A 22,158-nucleotide genomic window follows, 5' to 3' on the forward strand; every position below is an offset into this window, starting at 1 on the left:
TGCGGAGAGCAGGGAGATGCTACAGCCACAGGGGCTGGGGCTAGGGCTGGGGAGGATGAGGGTGAGGAAGGGCAGGGGGCAGGTTGGGAAGGGGACACGGGGGCGAGGGGCTTTTTCAGCAGGGAGCGGGCAGCGGCGGCAGAGCCCTGCGAGGGTGGCTGCGCCCACCGGGGCTCGGAGGGGAATTTCTGACAGCCCTGGGCTGCGATGCTCTCTTTTCACTGCAAGTGACTTTAGAAAAAAAAATCACCTTGGTCAAAGATTTCAATCCAAACCAAGAGAAAACGCTTTTGTTTGCCTTGGTGAGAAGTTTTCAAATCCGGAGTTTCTCAGAAAGTTGTGTGACGTTTTGCTTTTTATTTTTATTCTTTTATTCAGAACAAACACAAATGCCCAAATCATTGAATTTTCCAAGGACCACAAATTCTGCTTTCTCCAAGGCTCTGCTCTCAGTGATTCTAATGTATCAGAAGCTACAGTTTAAGTCCAGGTCCCAGCGAAGCCCTGTTGATAAGGAAAAGGGTTGGGGAACTAAACAAAATGCTTGCAAAAATTTCAGTTGCCCTGTTGGTTCCAGGGGTGCTATTTTCTTAATTGCATTTTTGATAGCAGCATCCACATCTCCCTTAGACTGAAGGGTCATCTTGGGGAAAAAAAAAAAAAAAAGAAAAAAAAAAGAGCTTAGCTTTCAAACAGGTTTGTGTTTTTTTAGCTGGGTTTATATATGGTCCTTATATTGACAGTGCTTTTTGATTAATATTGTGTATAACATTCCTTAATGCACCAGGAGAATTAATTATGCAGAAACATTTGGGCCACCTGGATATTCTATTGATGAAATGACATTTTATTGACAAAATGACAATTTAATACTGAGTTTTTCTGAAGCTCTCTGGTGAATACTTTGTTTGCCTTTGTGAGCAGAACAGGGGCTGTGGATAACTCAGTAAATCCTTTCGTTTTCCCCCAGATTTCTGCATTGGCTACGAATATGTAAGGTTTGCTACTGGAAGTAACAAAAAAAAAAAAAAGATACTTTGGGTCTTCTGTTAATTGGAAATACGCAGAGGAGCAGTTTCATCCTTAGCTGCCACCAGCAGAGCCTGAAGGAGCCTTCTCGGGGCAGAATTTGCTGCAAGGCACCTGTGGCACCAGGTGCTGGCCCCAGCTGTGGCTTCGGGCAGTTCATACGGGTTTGGCAAATGAGATGCTCTATGGCTGGTGAAAAAGAGCTGCCTCCACCAGCGTGGCTTGCAAAAGGGCCTGGATTTACTTCCCGACCCACACCTTGGCTAGAAGGGCTCAAAGCTTTCTTTTCTCATTACTATTTGGACAGTATGTTCTTGTTGTGTGGTCCTCGACCAGGTTTTGTTTAGCTTTTACTGTGTTTTTAACCTCAGGCTTTAAAAATCAGTTCTCAGAATGATGGATTTGGGGCGGCATTTTTGAAAGCTTACAAGTGACTTCGGAGCACAGGTCCTACGAAATTCCCGGGGTCTTTAATCACTTAGGAAATACTGGGAAAAAAAAGCGTACCCTTTATTGGTATTTTAGTTTCTCTTTCTTAAAAAATTGGAGTGTAGAGGCAGTCCTGATGATGGAGAATAATATTGACTTTCTGTAGCTGATAGCAGAGATCTGAGTGGGCTGGGAGTTTTCCAGCTAGATGCTTTTTTTTTTTTTTTTTTTTTTTTTTTGTTTCTTGGAAAATGCTGATTTATTGAAACTGAAACTTTTCATGGGAACATATCAGTACTGATTAAATTTTGTTGAGAGAGATTGCTAAGGTCTGAGCCAGAATTTCTGGCTGTAACAAAAATGAGATCCTTTCATGGGGAATGACCAGCAGGTCAGGGCAGCCATCTGGAGCCTGTCTGGGTCAGGTAGAGGAGAGGACGGACTTTGGGTCTCTCATATAACTGACATAGCCCTTGGGCTATTGCTTACTACAAGGATCCTCTGCTAGTTTTTCATAAAGCAGTCTTGAGAAACCCTCCAGGCCTATTCTGGTATGGAATGGGAAGTTTATTTTTTGTGTAGGTTATTGAGAGAAGGAAATATTTGCTTGTAAAGGTCTTTGAAGATCTAATCTATCAAATTATTGGTATTTATTGGTATTGCAGTTTTTGCTACTCGTTCAGATAGCGCATTGCATTGCAGGGGGTGCTCAACACAAATGCTTCGGAGAGGATGTCTGGATGTCAAGTCCAAAGACTGAATCCTACGGAAACAAATTACTGGTAACTGCATTATGGTGATGTTATTATCAGTAAATGTTATTAGCGCGAGGATTTGTTCCCATGTCAGAACGATGTTAATACAATATTAGTGATGCAGGTCTTCGGTGTCAACATGAGAATATCAAATGCAAGTGGAGGAAAATTGTATTGGATTGTGGAGGTGATGGCAAATCAATGACACAGAAAATCTATGGAGAGCAGTTCATAGTGACACAAGAAAGCAGTGTCCGCATAAATCAGGGGAGACCAGTGGCCACTGAAAGGGAATTTCCATGCAAGATTAAGTGGACATTGTTATTGTGTCAGGACTGTGTGAAATAAGTGCGAAATGAGGACGATACTGGGATACCAACACTTAAACCAAGCAATGTCAACAGAAATTACTCTCTCATTAAGGGAAAACAAAAGGCTAATGGCACAGCTCAGTTACAACCTCTGTCAGCAGCAGTAGCAGCTACTGGGGTAGCCGATGGGTCAGGGCCGTGGATCAGGGCCTTGCAGCGTTTGGTGCTGAGCAAATACGTACCTACGCCATAGTCCTGGCCTGAAAGCTGCCAAGGATGGGCAAGAGGAGAAGTCTGTAAAGGGGACACAGCAGCATATGAAGAGATAGAAGGACAGCATGCAGCCTCTGCTTTTCTGAGCCGTCTGTGTGTGACATGGAGAGGTGAAGAAAGAAGAGGGTGGCACTCTGGGGACAGTGTGGGGACATGGAGCTGAAGGGGACGGCTGTTGCTTGTAGTGAGTGGAGAGCTGGGGGTGGGAGTGGGCAAGGTGATGCTGGCGGGAAGGAGAAGCTGATGGTGAAGTCACTCAACACCTCTCCCAACCAAACCCTTATTTAAGAAGGCAATGCATTTACTTGAGGAGTCTGAGTCAATATGCCCCATCCTCGTATCTCCTTGCAGTGTGAAGCTCACAAAATGCTCTTGACCGTGCCCCCAGTCCACCTGCGTGCCCAGCTGTGTACATGCAACATGGCTGAGTAGCACTGTCAGATGCCCATTGCGTCCAGCTTGAGGCTAGAAGGGCATCATGCTATGTAAAAAAAAGGAAAGAAGGATGAGTCTTACCCAATTTTAAGTATCTACGAGGCAGCTTGCGTGTACCCCAAGCTCCTGCCCAACAAGAAGGGGTGGAATAAACCCTGCTCCAAGTGCTGCTGTTCTGGAAACACCTCCTCAACAAGGCAGGCCTTCAGCCCACCCAGCAGAGTCGGGCCTCAGGGAAGGCCGCGGGAATTTTACCACTGGTTTGATGGTGAATGGGATCAGGCCCCGTGTCCGCAAAGCGGTGTGAGTATCCTAATGTGTTTCAAGTGTTTGTAAGATTACTGGAGTCAGACACATTTTTCAGTTGAGCCCATTAGCCTTTCACACGTGTTTGTGAGGAGCACAGAGCCTGGGCAGGCTGGCGGCTTGTAAATGTTAAATCAGCACAAATACCACAGCCTCTGCCACGAGCGGGCATGTGGCGACATGCAGCTTGATTAACGTAGTGCGGGGAAAGAAAATATTGGCGTTTTCTACATCCGTATCTCGATAATGCTGCATGAAAAGTGATATTGGTAATGCTAATGGATGTGTAATTGATGTTACTACAGTCCTTACCACTCACTGGGAAGCTGGTGAGAGCGCCTGTAAGAGAGATAAGATTAAAGGAGATAACAGCTGCAGTAATTCCAGTCACATTTCTGGCAGCAAAGCCGGGTGCAGGAACTGCTTTACCTCCTGGTACAGTCACCACAGGCATTTATCCTTTCGCAGCTCCTGGGGCTGCTCTGGTGAGCGCAGGGGACGCCGAGCACCCCGCGGTACAAAGCAGTAGAGGGAGCTAAGCAGGAACAGACAGATCTAAGCATCAACCAGAGGTGTCGTTGCTCTTTTCCAGGCAGTTTTGGTGGCTGTTGTTCAGAGACATCCTGACAAAGCAGGAGGAGATGGAGAGGAACTACATGACGGCGTGTCTGTGACAGTGGTGCAGGGAAGAGAAGGCAGAGCTCCTTCCTGGAGCGATCCGTAGTGGTTGTGAGGTTCACAAGTTTTTGTGGGCTTTGCCCCGGGCTGTTTTCCAGTTGTTTTATTTCTGGCTTCCCAGGCATTGCCACTAAGATGGTAAATCTGCTTTATTCACAGTTACGACAAATTGGCTGAGATCAGGGAGAGGAATCCCTGAATAACGTGTTAAGAAGCATGACTCGGAAACTGGCACCCACCTCTTGGAAACTGGCACACAGATGTTCCCGAGGTGCTGAGCATGGGCAGGTCTGGGAGTACAGAGCTGGCACAACTCTCAGACAGACGTGCCATGGCAGTCCGTGGGGAGTCCTTCCACCTGCACGTACCAATGGGACTGCCGCTGTCAGAAGAGACTCTGCCAATATTGCACGTGAACATAAATAATGTACAGAACCGCTAGAATTGCACCATGAACTTAGAAGTATATGCTCAGGCAAAGTAACCTGGAACACACCAGAAGTTCTTGAATTAAGATTTCAGGGTTGATGTGTGATTTGCAAAACAGTGATACACACATGGACATCGCGGTCCCTCGCTGCTTGCCTGTCTCCAGCTCCAGCGGTGTTGGTTTTGCTTCCAGCATATTTTGCAATCAGGTTCAGTGGACAGAGCATCATTGTTATGCTGAATAACCTAAGCTCTTTAATCCATGATTGTTTGCCTCCGGAGGGTTTTTGATAACCTCCCTAAAAGATGGCAAACATCCAGTATTTTGTCTTGAATCGCAGTCTAGTTCCAGAACAATCAACTCTAAGTTGTTTAAGAAGACTGTGTACATTAAAACGGCTGTAAATCAGCGTAATGAAAACAACAGCACATGCAGAAATTCATTACATATCTGATACACTGGGGTGTTATTTTATTATTTGATGCATTTATGCTTTATGCTTGTTTTGCAGCATAAAATTCAGCCGATGAATGTGAAATTACAAACCGCTGCCATTTCTCTCACGGTAAACAGAATGCATTAAAAAAATAAAATAAACACCCAAATGTTTTATTATAATAAAGTTACTTGGGGCCAAGAGTTCAACAAGGAGAATTTATAAACATATCATCTCAGATCTTGGAAGGATTTCAACATAATTTGCTTGTGGTATGGTAAGTGAGGTGAAATCCATCTACAAGTCTCTGTAGAGCAATAAATATATGGAAGTGTCTATTTACATTTGCTATGAATTTACTGTAGCACAAAAATGCTCCTGACTTTCCCAATCAAATATGCATGACTTTTGGGCAAGGAAGGAACTCTTTGCGCACGCTATTCTTAAATAACATTGGTTTTGTTTCTCCACCAAACAAAAGTTGTTATCTGTCATTATTTGCTTGACCGAAATGCTGCCCCATGGGGGCAAGAGCTACTGTCACAGTTAAGGCTTTGAAGGATCAGGCCCCAGGGCCCCAGCTTTCAGCAATATTTTTGAATATGCTTTCATCTAAGTTGACAGTGTAAATAAATTATAATAATTGAGACTTCATTTTATGTCCATTTGTAAATGAACATAGATTTTTCAATTTATCTAAGTAATTAACCTTTATCAGAACCGCTGGCTCTAACACAATGACGATTTTGTATACAAATAGGCGCCGGTGGCTACCTGGAGGTATTTTGGCCTTGCTAACTAAGTCAACTCCCAAGCAAATCCTCCATCGTGCAGGTGGGTAAGGTGGAACAGTCACCTTCTGCTAAATGCCCCATCACATCGTCAGCAGCCACCTCTGTAGGATGGAGAGAGATGGGGCTGCTGAAGGGGACGGCTGTGCTGGAGCTGGACAGTTTCCCTTCGTGGCACTGCTGAGATTTTCACCTTTGCTGCCATTCAGCAGTGGAATTAGGTCAACCTATTGCACTAAACACAGGACTTTGAAACCTGGCACAAAGAGCAGTAAAAATGAATGGCCATCCAAAGCCTCTGATGCAGCGTTGTTTAGGGGAGCTGGCAGTTAGCCGCCACTACAGCTCACCTGCCCCACTCCGTCACAAAGGCTGCCTCCTTTATAAATAGGTGTTTTTAGGCTCACTTTCTAGGGCTGAATCATTCACTCTAATGCAATTCCCTCGTTTAGCTGGGACTGACAGCCCTCCTAGGTAAGGTATCTTCACTCTCCGGTATGTTACCTATCTCCTTCCTTCCCACTCACAAGAAAAAGGGGTCAAGAGATCGCTAAGGTCAGCCCTTTTCTCAAACCCGTGGTCAGCTTTTGTAGCTGCCCCGTATGAAGGGGATCTGCTCAGAGGCATCCTGTGCAGGAGCAAAGCAAACCCCACGTTCAACCTGCGGTTTTGCAGTGATGCAGAGGATTTCTGAGCAGTTCGGGAAGCTTGTCTTTCAGATTTTATAAATTCCAGGCCTGTGCAGTCTTTCAGATTCTGCAAAATTGTCTGCTCTGATTTAAAAAAAAATAAAAAATAAAAAAATTAAGAGTAGCCCTAGTCCTTATCCATTCAGAACCCTCCGGTACTGAAGCAGGACCATAGGAGGAACATGACTATGTAGCATTAGATATATATATATATTTGTGTATTTTATTTTCGCAGAAGGAAACCAAAGTGTTAACAATAGACCTCCTACTCCAGGTTTACAGTCAAGTCAGAATTTTGGAAAGTGGTGAACAGAATGGAAATCAGATCACAGATTAGGTTTTACCAAGGCAGGTCATTGCTCCTGCCTGAGCAGCCTGCAAAGCACGAAGGAATGCCTACAGAAGCAGGAGGGGCCTGAAGTCTAATACAGCAAAATCATTTTTAGTAGATTAGGCTAGCGAAAGATCAATCAGAGATTAAACAGGTATTTTTGATTGCACTTGGGCTGGACCCAAGGGCTTCTCAAGGTCTCTGAAATCTCTGCTGCCTATGATCTGACAGCAGTTCCAGGCTGAACTGCTGAAAACCTGCTAAATAATATAATTGATTTTAAAAAGTGCTGTGAGTTATTCTGGCCAATCCAAGAGAGAGAAAACGTCCCTTCTGTCTTCCTGGCGTGCAAATATGAGATGGATAATAAAATACAGGTCATGACAGAATTGCTTTTCCCTCCGTTTTGGAGATGAATGACTTTAAAGCCTTGGCAACTTCCTATTGCCTGGGTTTTGAACTCCCAAACCCACTTTTTAACATGCTAGGTTCTTTCTTTCCACTGTGAGAGGCAAGGCAAGCAGTTAAATGGTTTTGATTTTGGCAAGAAGGGCAAAAAATCATCAAACCCCAAAACTATTAAACTCCTCGGAAAGAAAGCAATAAAGTCAGCAAAAATTTGCAGTGGGAAGGAGCCTCTCTTACTGCGGAAAAGCCGTGGCAGGAGGATCGCTGAACTGACTCTGGGACCACAGGGATCACTGGAAAAAGGCAGAAGCTGAAGGTGGGAACTTTGAACTGGGAATGGCTGAGAAAAGGAGAAAATAGTTGGCAATGAGTGAAAGTATGCACGAAAGAAAAATTTGCAAGAGCTTTGAAATCAAATCCCTAGAGAAGGATGTTTGCACACCCCTACTCATCAAGTTGAAAGGAAGAAGTGGAAAATCTCCAGTTCTGTCTGATTAATAGTGGAAGGTGCTGCTGTGGATGAGGAAGGGGAACTGGAGTGTGTTGCTGACCTCAATAACCTAAGGAATCTTCTTTTTACTGGATGGAAAAGTTTTATTCCTTATGTGTTTAGAAAATCCTTTCTTTTCATAGTCACATCCCTAACTCATCTCCCAGCAAACAAATGGCATGTAAACAAACAAAAAACTCCTGTTTTTCTTAATGGAAAGTAGTTTTGTAGAATGGATATAGGTTAAATGAATGCTATGGAAGTCTGAAAACAGTCAGGGCTAGAAACACAGCATCCAGAGATTGCTTAAGTGTGTTCAGCCTGTCCCGGGCTCAGATCGGAGCCTCTCAACCACCCTATTTTCTGTAATCTGCAGTCAACCCAGAGCTGGCCGAGAGTTTACTAGGCCACTAATGCTGCACTAGCAACCTGCCAGCAACTTTGTGCAATGGACGTGAGGAGCTGATTGGGAGTGCATCTGTGATGAAAACAAAAATAAAATTGATCACAAGCATGCAGCTAGGTTATGGATTAAGCAAGTAACACATAACAAAGTGCCTGATGAGCACCTAACAAAAGACAGATACTAAAAGGAGAATGTGTGATCCAGTGCCCAATATATGGGAATACCCCAATATACGGGAACCATCATGAAGACTCCCAGAAGCTGTTTGATCCAGGCGTGTCCCTGTCTCCTTAAATTTTCATTTGCGGGCCAGGTCAGTGTATGGTTTGTGTCTGCGGAGTGTGTTCTCTGCCCTTGTTCTGAGTTGCCACATGACAGTGAATCTTTGCCAATGGGAGACCTCATTTTTGTACCTGGGAAAGACCTTCACTGGGAATCATCATGTTCCTTAGGCTCAGCTTTCTGCCTGCCAGTCAATCGGCAGGAAGATCACCATGGTGAGAAGGGCAAATACTCCCTGAAAAATAATTTGAGTATGTTCTGGATCTTGCTCACCCAACTACTTGGTGACTGCTTACTGCTCATACAGGTCATTTGTGAATGATCTTGCACAAGAATTAAAAAAAAAAAAAAAAAAGAGCTACATTTGTTTAGAAAGAATCTGCCTTCAAACTCTTATTTCCTGTCTGCAGGTAAGAAACGTGAAAGCTATCTGTGACTGGTTCTATAACAGGCAAATCTCATGGCTGCTCCATATCTTGTTTTTCCTATCTGTGGATTAATGGTAACTTCATGCTTTGAAGTATTTCAGTTAAATATTCTTATGTTTCTATGGGTTTGGGTTGGATCTGATGAAATTAACTCACCTAATGGTCCTAATTCTACCTCAGGTGACACTGCAATTGCCTTTGCAGCTATTTATGAGCAGCAATTGCCTCTGACATAAGACATCAGAAAGCCCAAGTGTGTTTTGAGGCAGGACAAGTGGGAAAATGATGTTTGAGGGCACATGTAATGATGCTTTCCTACATTCACAGGTCTGGGTCCTTGGGATCTAGGTTGATGGCACAAAAGCCTTCCCAAAACAAGACTGGGAATGAATGTACCAGGGCTGGGCAGGGCTTAAGGAACTGTCAGAAAGTACTCATGTGAGCATAAACAGAAGAGAGCAGGGGAAAGCACTGAGTCTTCCCCACAGACCCAATATCAAAGCTGGGAGCTGTTAACATTTGCCAAAACTAACAGTTCTGTTCATCGTTACTTGACGCTTCTCAAGCAGGATGAAGAAGAGATCCAAGCAAACAAACAATCCCATACAGGAACCCATGTGCACAAAGTTCCATACTTAAACTTGTCCAGACACAAAACCAGAGTGCTACACAATTTGGACATTTGTGTGTGGTGTAAGATGCCTAGTCCCTTTCCTCATGAGGCAGATGAGTCCTGAAATGATATATTTTTTGTTCCTCTGGCCAGAAATTCCATCTAAAACTCACTCCTAGTTGAAACATTTTTCTTTTAAACCCATGTATTTCTGGCAAATACTTTGTTAGTTGAAAAAAAAAAATTTGTTGAAAAGCTTCTGCTCAGCTTTGGTGCATGCCAACCTCTCACCAAACTCACCAAGCATGGTGGGATGCAAACAGACCCAAAACAGAAGGTTACAAACTGGTGCAGACCCAACCAGTATAATCAAGTCTTCCATATGTTTGTATCGGTTTAACTAGGTATAGTTAAATCCTGTTAACTAAGTATAGTTTAATTAGGGTGATTAAGCAGATGCAGCAACATACACTGTGTTAGAGGCAGGGATTACCCTTTCCTTCAGCACACGCTGCCTGGAGTGAAGCAGCCCTTTAGGCTCACTCACAGTGTTAGAAATTAATATAAAGTGAAGACATATGGGTTCATTCTTCTCCCAACTATAGTTAAGCAACCTGGGAGCAATTTCATTAAAATCAGTTGTTGCGGTCTAAAGGTCAAAAGCACAGGTTTTTTGGAAAATTTGTTCTTGCAAAAAAAAAAACTGCTTTTGTTTCTGGCTTCTTCTCATGTGCTCAGTTGTCTCTGTGGTGCCTACTTCAGTATCAACAAATGGGTTTCTCTCTAGATGTTTTCTCCATAAATTTCAGAATACTTTCTGTTTTATTTTTTTTTAATGTGAGCTGAATGTTTGGTAGCTGGAAGAGAGACAACTGCAAGTTTTTGCTTCAGAAGAATGGCAAAGGATTGCAATGGGAACATAAAATTGATACCTCACGATTAAGGAAGTAGCTGTGTTGAATTCTGGGAAATATCATATCCGACTCTGAGTTTTAATAAAAATGAGTCAATCAAAAGTGATGACATCTGCATGTGATTATTGACTTCCATATCCCTGACACGTTCAAGTTCATCACTTTTCTCTAGCAAAGCAGATGGGGTGACTATTGGGCTTGGGAGCATAATTGTGGATCAAAGGTTACAGGAGAAGAGACAAATATTCTCAAGTGGGTGGTAGGGTGGTATGTAACTGTGGTCACTGCAGCTTCAGAAAGGAAAAGTGTACGTTGCCCTACTCTCCCAGAACATGTAACATAAATTAGGAAGCATTCAGGAGGCCCTGACTGGAGAGAATAACCAGTTTTACTGGCCCTTCTGCATGACGGATTTGATTCAACACCCTTTGAGATGGAGTAGGCGCATTTCTGTAGACTTCACTGGACTTGGACCAGAGCTTAGAGCAGGGGGATATGTCCCCTTCCTTGGATTACATTTCTGAAGTGCCCATATGTGGGAACTTCACGGCACTAGGCCTTTACTAGGCCTTTCCAAATGCTATCCATCCCTCCCACCCCTTGGAGTTGGCTCCTAATGGGCATTTCTGTACAGAAGACTTCTGCTGGCTTAGGTGTGCAAGCAGGAGATGAAGAAAAGTGACCTCGATGAACATTTGCTGTTGTAGGTCCCACTCTTTGTTGCTTATTGCTTCACCTGGGGACCCATTTGGCCTGTTGTTACAGCAGTCTCTACACTAAGACGTTGCCTCTGTAGTGCTTCTCCTCTCCTGCTAAAGTGCTCACAGGGTGTCTGCAAGAGCCATCTGACATTCATTAGCCAATGCTGAGGAGAAATATTTGCACTGGCCAGGCCTTGTTCTTGCTTGTTCAAAATGGAGCCCAGGACTCCCTGGAGGTGCAAGTCCAAGCCTGCTTGGTGCCTAAGTGTTGGCCAGGCTGTTGGCTAGCAAGAGTGAAAAATGTTGCAGTCTGCTTGGCCAGCATATATTGCAGGCTCTTTTTTTTCTGAATTAAGTGAAGATGGTCAAAGCCCAAGCCCAGCTGAACTAACAGTCAGCAAGCTGAATAGAAATACTTTTTAACGCTCTCAGGCCTGGTCCACAATACAGACACAGCTATACTCTGGGGGTATCGTTCAGTGTTCAATCCTAACATTAGGATGCCCCAAAATGAAACCACTGTAGTATTTTGCTCTCCCTCTTCCAGTGTGATTTAGAGAAGCCAGGTGAACCTTGTTTCAACCTTGTTCTTGGTTTCTAAGTAGTTGTTTCATTTAGGACATTTGACTAAAAGCCCTTCTCATGGAACCAACTCCTGTAGGAGAGTTGCCAGCAATTAATGAAAGATGATAAAATAATAAAAGAAGTAATACATTAACTATATTATCCGTGCACATTTGGACAGTCCTTTTCATTATATCCTCTTTATGGACATCCTCCAGCAACATTTGAAAAGCTACTTTATTGCTGTTCTGTGACTGTTTTGGTTTCCAGACATTAACAGGTTATTTAAATGCAAAAGCCCTCTTTTGTGCTTCCATTTCCTACTCGTAGATTTGATTCAAATAACAAAAAATGGGTATACTGCATTTATGCAATTCCAGTGGGTGTGTGAATATTGATATCAAAGGGGATTTGAGCCTTTGACTTTCTTCTTTTTATTTTTTCCTCCCTGCGAATATGCACAGATGCAAATATATCTGATGTATACTCTTCTGGTTGAGTAGCACAGTACTAAGCAGCCATAGTAACCACATCACTTTGATGTAGATGATTTATCTCCGTAACCAATATATTCAGAGTACAGAAGCCAGAGTGAGTCCACCAGCCCGCAACACAAAGGTTTCTCAGCACCTTGGAAACAATAATCTCTCTCCCTTCTGGGTTAGGTGGGAATCACACCAGAGGCTCAGGACAGATTCGCAGCTCACACAGGTTTCATGGCTGTGGAACTCCTTTGGTGCTAGTTCTTCCAGAAGTTGTGCAAACACTGGTCTGGAGGCACTCTTCAAAGCTTGGCTCTGCTTTCATATAAGCTAGAAAGAGTTCTCCAGATGATTTTTATCTCCAGCATCCAAATAGGGCATCAGGTGCAAATGGCTATTTTTGGAGCCTAGACTTAACATGCAGGTTGGTTTTATTTGAGACAAGAAATGTAGTGTGGCCAAGCCCAATGGGAAAGTTAAAGGTAAATTGCCTTGTTATTTTACTCATTCATTCCGCTCTCCCCAAACGCCTACAGACAACTCATTAACAAACGCAGTAGCGGAAGCAGGACTGAAATGATGTGATTCCTAGGCTGCCTTTATACAGCAGACCAGGGTGCTTGCTTCAGAGTATTTTTTATGCAATAATCAAATGCTCTATCTAATTTTTCATTTTGAAATAACCCTGTCGCTATAGAGGTTGATGAAAACTGCCAGGGTTCTCAATGTAATTTTTGTTTTCACTATACCCTCTCAGCTGCTTTTCTTCTGAAACAGTTGTTGCTCTAGTTTCATATATACATATACAAGTACATGTACATATACATACACATATACATATATATTTAAATCCTCAGCTATTAAATAGTAGTTTGCCAGCCTGGAAGAAGAATGTCAATGAATTGTCAATTCTTTATACTGAGTAATTGATTAATTGGCACAATGTTAATCTCTAAATCAGCAGCAATAAATTCTTTCATTTTTAAGCTTGACCTGAAAGTACTAAAACACTTCTAATTGCCACTGTTTCTGTTGTAAAATGACTGATTAAACTGCATTCATATCATAATCTTTGTTGCTCCTAGAATCTCTGTTTGATAGTCACATCACTGACTCATTGCCAAGAAAGGAAAGGCATCTTGATTTTGGTTTCTCTCAGGAATGCCTTGAATGGAAAAACCTGCTGTTTTTCCCTGGCAGTACTGGACACTGGCCTCTAATTTTAGTTATTGTTGCAATACTATTTATTGCCTGTGTTGGGTCCCAATGTGCTAGGAGTTATACAAACCCAAGACAAAGCAGTTCTAAGTCTGAGAGGTGAAGGAGAATAGGGACAGGTTGGAAAGGACAGTAAAAAAAGAGCCCCAGGGAAACAGCACAATAGTCATCAGTTCCAGGAATGCAGTTTGAACTATTGACAATTTTTCATACGGCATCAAAACAAATGGGAGTTTTGAGGAGAGGGGACATTTAAATTTATACTTTATGTAATTATTTTCTAGTAATTCAGCATTGCAAGGATCCTGGAATTGAGCTTTTCCCTGACCCTTGTACCCATTTGTAAGGAAAGGGATATAGCCCAAATCGCACCCTTATGGTGAACCATAAATCCTGGGGGCCACAGGCAGATGGGACTAATGAAGAACAGCCTCATGGTCCCAGGATTAGGATGGCAGTGTCCTCATGTCTTCTCTAGGCTGAACACAGCTCAGCCTGACTGGAGATCCCAACCCTTTTATACTATCATCATGTGCAAACAGAATTTGTAAAGCAGTATTTTAACCTTGTGAAAAACAGAGTTTTCTGACAGAGAAGCAAAACAGACCATCAGGAGCCAGCCCTGCCTTCTTTGAAGTCAGGGGAATTGGGGATGTTTTCTGGCAGACAAAATACAGCTCACCCTTCCTGTGTGAGTTATCCAAACTGCTGAGAAACTTGACTGGCAGCTTCATGTTGTAAAATCCTACAAAAATGAAGTAAAAATAATAAAAGACCTAAATCCTGCTGGATTAAGCTGAGGCCCAACTTCTAAACTTTTGGGAACTAAGTCAGTATAAAAACTCAGCTAACAAAGTCACAATGCTTTCCATCCCGGATCCTTGGATTCTGTTCTGTTTTATTCATTATCAACCCAAGTTTTGTAGCTGCAACTTTATTATCATTCTCATTCCACATGTAGTTTGCAGATGAAAAAATGTTGAAACTGTACCAGATGTGATCTGGAAGAAACTGAGAAAAAAATAAATCCAGACCACCAGGTCACTGAAGCCACAATTTTAGATATCGTAAACCTTAACCTGTAAGCATTATTGCATTTGACAGTATTACATAGTAAGTGGTTCTATTGCCTGAAAGTAAGAGTTTGCAAAGCCAAAAGCTTGTGTTTTAACACAAAAATTGAGTAAAGGTATCCAAGACATCTAGAAAGACATCGGGGGTATTGGAAACAGCATGAGCAACATCATTCCTTTTGCCTCCTTGCATATTGCCATGGCCCCAGGGACAACACTTGGAGCAGTTGAGTTCTTCAGGATTTTGGAGGGAAGCACTGGCAAGGCAGAAGGAAATCAGCGGAAGGGCACAGCTCTTAGCACAGGCTTTTCTCAGTAAATACAAGGCAAAATGCCTGTGGGTGTGGATTTAGCTGTATGTATTTTTCAATATGTGTTGCCATCCCGGGGAGTGAGAATGCAAGTGTTGCGGACAGAAATGCTCCTTGAAGGACAGAGGGTTTCTCATCCCATGGACACCCAAGGGGCTGGAGGGCCAGAACGCCTCCTTCCCATGCTAGGAAAAGCCCCACATTTTGTTCCTTTGTGGTGTACAAGTGCAGGCATTGACTGGAAAGCAAGTGCGTTGGAGAGGTGTAAACCTGCTCCTGCAGGTGAGCACTATGGTGGCAGAAGGCAATGGATGAGTATTGGTACTACACTCTTGTTCTTCTGTGTCTTTGAATTGGTGAGGAATACATTGAATACTTTAAAAAAATATTTTACTTAAGGTTTTTTTTATTTGTTTGTTTGTTTGATTTGGAGGAAAGAGCTTTGTGAGATTTCTCATGTCATTCTTGTTTGCTTTTGTGGGGAATTTCCTCGCTATAATACTAGCAAATGGGGGCAGTGACTGAGTGATCGGAACAATGAGCTTAAGAGGAAATAAGGCTGTGAAGCTAGCCAATTTAATCTTCTCCATGTAAAACCTATAGGTGAGGAGGAGGAAACGCCATCTGATGGCCATCTTTCATCAGACATTTGTGTCACATGAAGTTTCCTCTATGAGGATTAGAAAGTCTAACAGTATGCAGTATTAATCACAACTGACTTGGTTGTTAAATTGACCTCTGTAATTTTGTTGGGGTTTCTTCTGCTTTCAGAACACTCAGGTGCTCCATCTTGTGCTCTAAAAGCAACATGAAATGACTCTTGTGTCTTTTACTACAGGCCTTTATAAGGAACACCTGAAGACTTTGTCTTGTTTCTTAAACAAAGGACTTCTTCTACTTAATTATTACCTTAAAATTAACAGAGATTTTGTGCCTTGGTCATTTTTATTTTTCCTAGATGGGGCTGGATTACTTGGAAGGTGTGTGCTGTGATTTCTCTGATCGCAGCTGTAGGGATGGGAGTACTGTGCCTCCAAAGGAGAGAGCTGACATCCACCATCCCAAATGTCATTGACTGAAATGAAATGGTTGTTAGAACTAAAACCACCCTGAAGTCCCGTGGAAGCCATCTGATTGATAATCCCAATTCACAGCTGTCAGTCTCCTGTCTCTTGTGTTGTCTTCATTCACTGCCTGCAAGGCACCATGGATTTCTGGTCCAGGCAGGAGCTAGCTAAGTCTAAAAAAAGAAATAAAAGCATACTCTAAAAAAAATTAAAAATTGTCATGAAGACCAAAATGCATAAATACAACAGATCTTAGGCCTTCCTCGAATATCATAAAAAATTTTAAAAATGATACAAGCCCAGTTTAAAAGAAAAATTTTCAAGTCATTTTTGTTCTGTAAAGGGGTAATTCCTGGACCGTAACCAGACTGCCTTTTCATATTTCTTCCTTTATTCTGTATATGCACGTATGATATTTGCAACGCTTGTATCCATAGAATGATTCATACAATAGCAAGAAATTGCATACATCTAAAATGGCTTAAATGGGAGCAGCCATGGTAGGCCTTTGTGAACTTTTGGCACCAGCCTCCCAGTACCATAGAGCCTGGGATCATTCACAGGAAGGTGTGGAATTGCTGTGGGATTGCTGATGGATTTCCTTGGCTTTCATTATGTGGGGTCAAATCCATTTCTCCTGGTGTTCTGACCTTCATACCTGGGGCTGAGCGTCTTTACCACAGCCCCAGCGCTGCTCTGCCAGGTCAGTGCACTGAATCAGAAATGATGGGGCTTAAGTGCCATGGGAAAATAGCCTGCGCATGGGAATGGACGAAGACATTGAAATCATAAAATCACAGAATGGTTTGGGTTGGAAAGGACCTTAAAGATCATCTAATTCCAACCCCCTGCCATGGGCAGGGACACCTACCCTGATGATGGATGACCCTGCAAAATCTCTTGCAAGACCTCGTATGACTTAAAAATGATAACGAAATCCATAAGTAATTGAGTGCTTCTGATTGCTAGCTTACAGATGTTCTTGTTGATATACATTTCAGGCTTTTTTCTAGAGCTGGTTGAGCTGTAACTGAAGGCTGAGATTCCCACAGAAACATTTGCTCTAGGAGCCAGCAGAAAGGCAGAGGGAGAGGACAAAAGGCAAGGTGGGGGCTCAGGCTGTGGTGGTGGGGGCTCAGGCTGCGGTGATGGAGCCTTAGCAAGAGGCTTCTTCAGCCAAGAGGCTCTCACCCCGCAGGAGATAAGTTTATAGCTCAGTCTGAGAAATGCTGAATCACTCAACTGGCAAAGCTGAAGTTACTCCCCTGATAAAATGTTATCTCTGCTGTTCTCTGTGTGACTTGTCCTGGAGAAATACAGTGCATAGCTTATGCTTCATCAGAAGTAATTAATACAAAATCAATTATGTGATGCAATATTTGCTGCGAAAAACACTTTATGACAAACTAATTTGAAAAGTAATTTACATCAGATATATTTTGGGAAGAGTGTTATATAGCAAGCTCCACAATATAAAATTGTGGTGACTCTACTAAAGCCAACATTTACACATTAGCAAACCTTAAAATAGTCCATGTCTTAGATTTTAGAATAATCTACAAATGGCTCATTTTTCAACCTACAGACTTTAGAAACTCTGTTGTTAGACAGATCCAAATAAGGACTTTATTTGCCAATATATTTTTCCAAAGGAACTGCTTTAAAAATGGTTAGAACATAATGTAATGACTTTATCTAACATTTTCAGCTAATGGATTTGGTTTCCTATGAGTAAGAGTTTGGGACAGAGACATCTTATTATTCAAATATTAGAAAATAATTTCATTCCTATTTTAAATGCAAATGTCAGTGAAACTCGAGGTGCTGGGCTGCCTTTTAAGTATTTGTCATCAGATCCATTAGTCATCCAAATTTTAAGTCCATTTGTGATTGGATCCATTTGTCACATTAGACAATGTTTCTTTTAAAATAATCATCAGTGGAACATTAAGTGAAAGCATTCACGATGACTTGAAGACTGCAGAGGCAAAGCAAAAAAAATATATTACTGAATCAACCTTCATTTTTTTCCCAAATTTAAAAGATTTTTATACTGCCAAGATATAAAAATAGTATACTGCTATTGCTACAAACATAATTTAAAAGAAAAATGAACAACAAATCCAAGGAATAAGAGATGTTACAATAGCAGATTCATACAATTGGAATGTACTTTCTGTCTTTGTTTTGCTACAGTCTCCTAGTCATATTTCACATCAGTAAGCTTCCAAAATTTTGTATTTTTTACATTTTTCAATACTGCTTTTTATATGGAGGCTTCAGTATGGGACAAATGTGACAAAAGAACCCCGCATTTTACTAACAAAAAAAACCCAGTGAACCCCCCCAAAAGATTCATACTTATTTTCTTACATTGTATAAGCTATTCAAAAAATGCATTTGTAAATTTTCAGAAAACCTACTGTAGTCGACATTTTTGTAGTACAAAAATACCTAAATTCCTGCTTCAGGGGCATATCCCAATGAAATATTCAATGGAGACATTTGGATGGTTTCATGTTAAAGTCTGCCTCCAAAACTGTTTGTCTTCTTGTCATAGAAACTAAATCCACATGACAAGTCTTGGATTTTCTTTTTCCAGTGCAGGATGGCTATTAACTGTCCAGCAATGATGCAAAATTTAAATAGCCAAATAAGCTCATGTGGTTTTAATGCTCAGATATTAAACATGAACTTTCTAGATGCTGGAAAATATCACATTTTGCCAATTACAGTCTGATATTAGGAAAGGTCGATGTCCATTAACTCCTATGAATTAATCTAGCTTTAGCAGTGTCATCACTACAGAGGTAACACAATTTATCTTCCTTTATGTTTCTTCTGTAGAGCTAGCTTCACTTGAATTGAATTACTCTATGAAATAACATTCCAATTGTGTCCATATTGTTCCACATTTATTAATTTGTCTGACAAAGCTTTTCAAGGCCAATGTTTATAATTCACAGCACTGGTAAAAGTTGACCTGCTCAGCAACTTCATTCCTTGTGAACATGGGAGAACATTTATTTTTGGGCTCACAAAGAAAGTGTGAGAAGGCCCTCCTTGAATAGAGCTAGTCTTGGTTCATATTACCTAGATGCTGTGTTAAGAAATGAGCATGGACCAGGCTTAATCAGCATCTTTGTCTCTGGGTGAATTATTCAACTTGAGTTCAATGCATTATCAGGTTAAAAGTTTCTCTGTGTGGACTGGACCGTGACTAGAAATTACATTTCAGTGATAACATCAACTGTCTATTTCCTTCTAATTCCAGAATTATTTGTCACTTGGTCACCTGAACATCAGTAATCTGAGCAATCTGGGGGGATCGTGGGTTAACAATGAAAGGAAAATGTTGACAAATAGAATCAATGTGGCATTCGGTAAGTCATGCTACTGAATGTTGGAATGAGAACAAAAGATAAAGCTACCACAAAATAATGATAAACCTACCACAAAATGACGATAGCATTTTCTGTCATACAGGTCAAATGTCCATGCAAAAGGAAACCTTTGCATCCCAACCCATTCATAGGAAAGAGGACAAAAGTCATAGAATCATAGAATCATTTAGGTTGGAAAAGACCTTCAACGTCATCAGGTACAACCATTAAAAATGATTCACACTGAAGTCTGCTATCTCTGCTAGTGCTTTCCTGTGTGATCTTGGGCAACCCATGCAGTCTCTCTACCTTATCTCTTCAAGGTAAGAAATACTTTAAGTTGTCATCCTCTCTTTTATCTATTAGACCCAAACTATGAAAAGAATGGTTAACTTGGTATTACTGCTTTAAAAACAATGTAGGTCCAATTTTGGGAAGACTCCGGATAAACTACCATGATAGAAATAACTTCAGTTCTTGACATTTTCCTGTCTCTTTGGCTTTGTTTTTCCTTACCTGCTACCCTGTATGTTTTTGCAGCCATCTTTCTTGTTTTCATGTTGCAGCACCTGATGACAAGCGCTATAGGAGCACTGGGTGGTGAAGATTCCCTGATTGTCTCCCACGCTTTGTCCGGAGATTTTCTCATCATATTTCATTAACAAATGCAAGGTTAAATACATTACATAGACATTTTAAGCATAAGACTTGCAAGGTTAATGCAAGTACAGCAATAATTGCTCTTTGAATACAATTATATTTTCACTGTGTTCACTCAGCTATATATATATATATATATATATATATATTTTCTAGATACCAAGGTTGTGCTACGGAAAATCAGGCCTTGTTATTGGACTTCTTGAGGTTAACATTCTTAAAACCAAAATATAATCTACAAAAGATGTCATGTCTTGGGAAATTGTTACCAGAGATACTTTATTTAGTAAATTAATGATCAGTGGTGACATATTGCAAGCTTATTAAGTACAGCATGAGATTGCCCTGTAAAACTGTCATTCTAGCAGCAACAGACTGAAACTAAGAAAACAGTTTTTCTTGAGTTCAAAAGTTAAACATATCTGTAAAATTTAGTTCTCCTTTCAGTCTCGTGTCCCAGATAGCGGACAGTGCAAGGCCAAAAAACACATTTCGTGGGCTGTATATTTTTTTGCATAAGATGGTGTTTTGTTTGCTTGTGTGGCTCCCTAGGACAGGAGCTTTATCTAAGAAATAAGTCAGCTCAGTGCAGTCAGGACGAAAAACTGAACTTTATCACTGCAGTTTCTAAAAATACCCTTCACTGCAACTAACAAGAAGCAAATATTCAAGATCTTGTTGTTCTATCTCTAAAGTCAGATAAATAAATATTCAAAGATAATCTGTGGTATACTATCTGGTGACTCCCAGACATGCTAAACATGCCACAACTTCATAATTTAAAACTAATTAAAGTGGAGGGAAGGGATAATAAGAAACTTCCTAAAATCCTCTGGTATAGTCACCAGAAAAACGTTATCACCAGCAGCAAACACTAAAGGCATTGGATGCATTAGTCAATATCTGAAACACTTAAAGTTAGCTTTAAAATATACAGTTTCCAGGAAGACTTCCAAATATAATCCACATTAGAAAGAAATCCCATTTAAAAATCTTAACACGAGCAAACAAAAATAACAAGAGGATCATAGAAATTGATAATATTTAGCTTGTATATCTTCTACTTTTTTCTCTTTTTCAGTTTTCCTCTCTTTTAGGTTTAAGTTACTTTGGACGGTGAGGAAAAAAATCCAAGTCAAACCGTCCGGCATAAGCTGGCTGCTTTGCATCCCATTTTCCATAAAGTGACTTTAATCCTAGTTTAGCTGATAAAGAGATACTTCTGTCAAGCAGAAACCATCTAAGCTGAAGGGTCACCAGAGACGTTCTCTAGGGCTTGTCCAGCCTCGGATCTGTCCTGTATAATATTTCTGTTAATGACTTGGACACACATGGTAATTTGCTGATAGTAAGAAGTTGAAAGGCACTGTCAATATGGAAATGAGCCTGAATATCCTTCAGAAAGTATCCAATAACTGAAAGTAATGGGATCCAAAACTAAGAGAAACTTCTGCTGTGAGTGGAACTCATCAACTAAAAATGTCTGAGGAGAAGGAAGATCGGCATTATTATGAGACCACAACGTTATGGAGATATGAGAAAAGAAAATGCAAATTATGCCTTCAAAGAAGAGAAGACAAGGCTGCACAGGAAACAAACACGTGGCCAGGAGAGGGAGGAGGAGACAGAAATCAGGGCTCACCCCTTCGATGGCACGAGGCAGCTGAATTGACTCAGCCGGTTTCTGGAAACATCACCTAACCCAGCAAAGCAAGGCTTGCTCAGCCTAGCGAAACTGGACTGGGCAGAAAGAAGATTTTGTTTGTATATATGCACTCCACCGGATAAGAAAGAGGCCAACGCTGGTGCAAGAGCAAATGGATATAAACTGGCCGTGAGTTAGGCTAGAAATTAGAAAAAGGGGTTTTAGTCTCTGTATCAGTTAGATTCTGCAACAGCTTCTAAAGGGAATAGTCAGGAAAACGGGAAAGTCCTGAGTGCTGAGGAACAACCAATAAATACTGAAGTAAAAAATTTAAAGCAAACAGAAGGCAGCATTTTTTACAGGCATGCAGCACTAGGATTCTGCTCTTGGACAACGTTGCAGAGGCCAAAGGGATAAACGGACTTAAAGAGGGATTGGCCAAATTCCTGAAGGATAAACCCGTCAGTTTCTATTTCACAAAGCCCAAGTTTTGTTAGGCTGTGGCTCTATAAATTTGTGCAAAGGATTATACGTATGGAGCCTGTGCTAGCAGGGAACTTGCGTGCATGATACAGGGTGCCTCTTCAAGTCATACATTGAGAGTGTATGGATCACTGCAG

General features: G+C 41.4%; 1 long non-coding RNA gene across 2 annotated transcripts; it reads left to right on the top strand.

The window, feature by feature from the left end:
- The first annotated feature begins 1,224 nt into the window (after positions 1–1,224).
- LOC308189502 lies at positions 1,225–5,724 on the top strand. Of its 2 annotated transcripts, none has more exons than XR_013946397.1 (3): positions 1,225–1,335; positions 2,161–3,535; positions 4,131–5,724. It is a non-coding gene; the product is annotated as an uncharacterized lncRNA (long non-coding RNA). The 2 variants fall into 2 exon arrangements; XR_013946398.1 differs by having other exon boundaries at positions 1,230–1,476.
- Positions 5,725–22,158: the final 16,434 nt, after the last annotated feature.

Source organism: Anser brachyrhynchus (genome assembly GCF_964034855.1).
Source record: "Anser brachyrhynchus genome assembly, chromosome: 2".
In the NCBI taxonomy this organism is placed as follows: Eukaryota; Metazoa; Chordata; class Aves; order Anseriformes; family Anatidae; genus Anser; species Anser brachyrhynchus.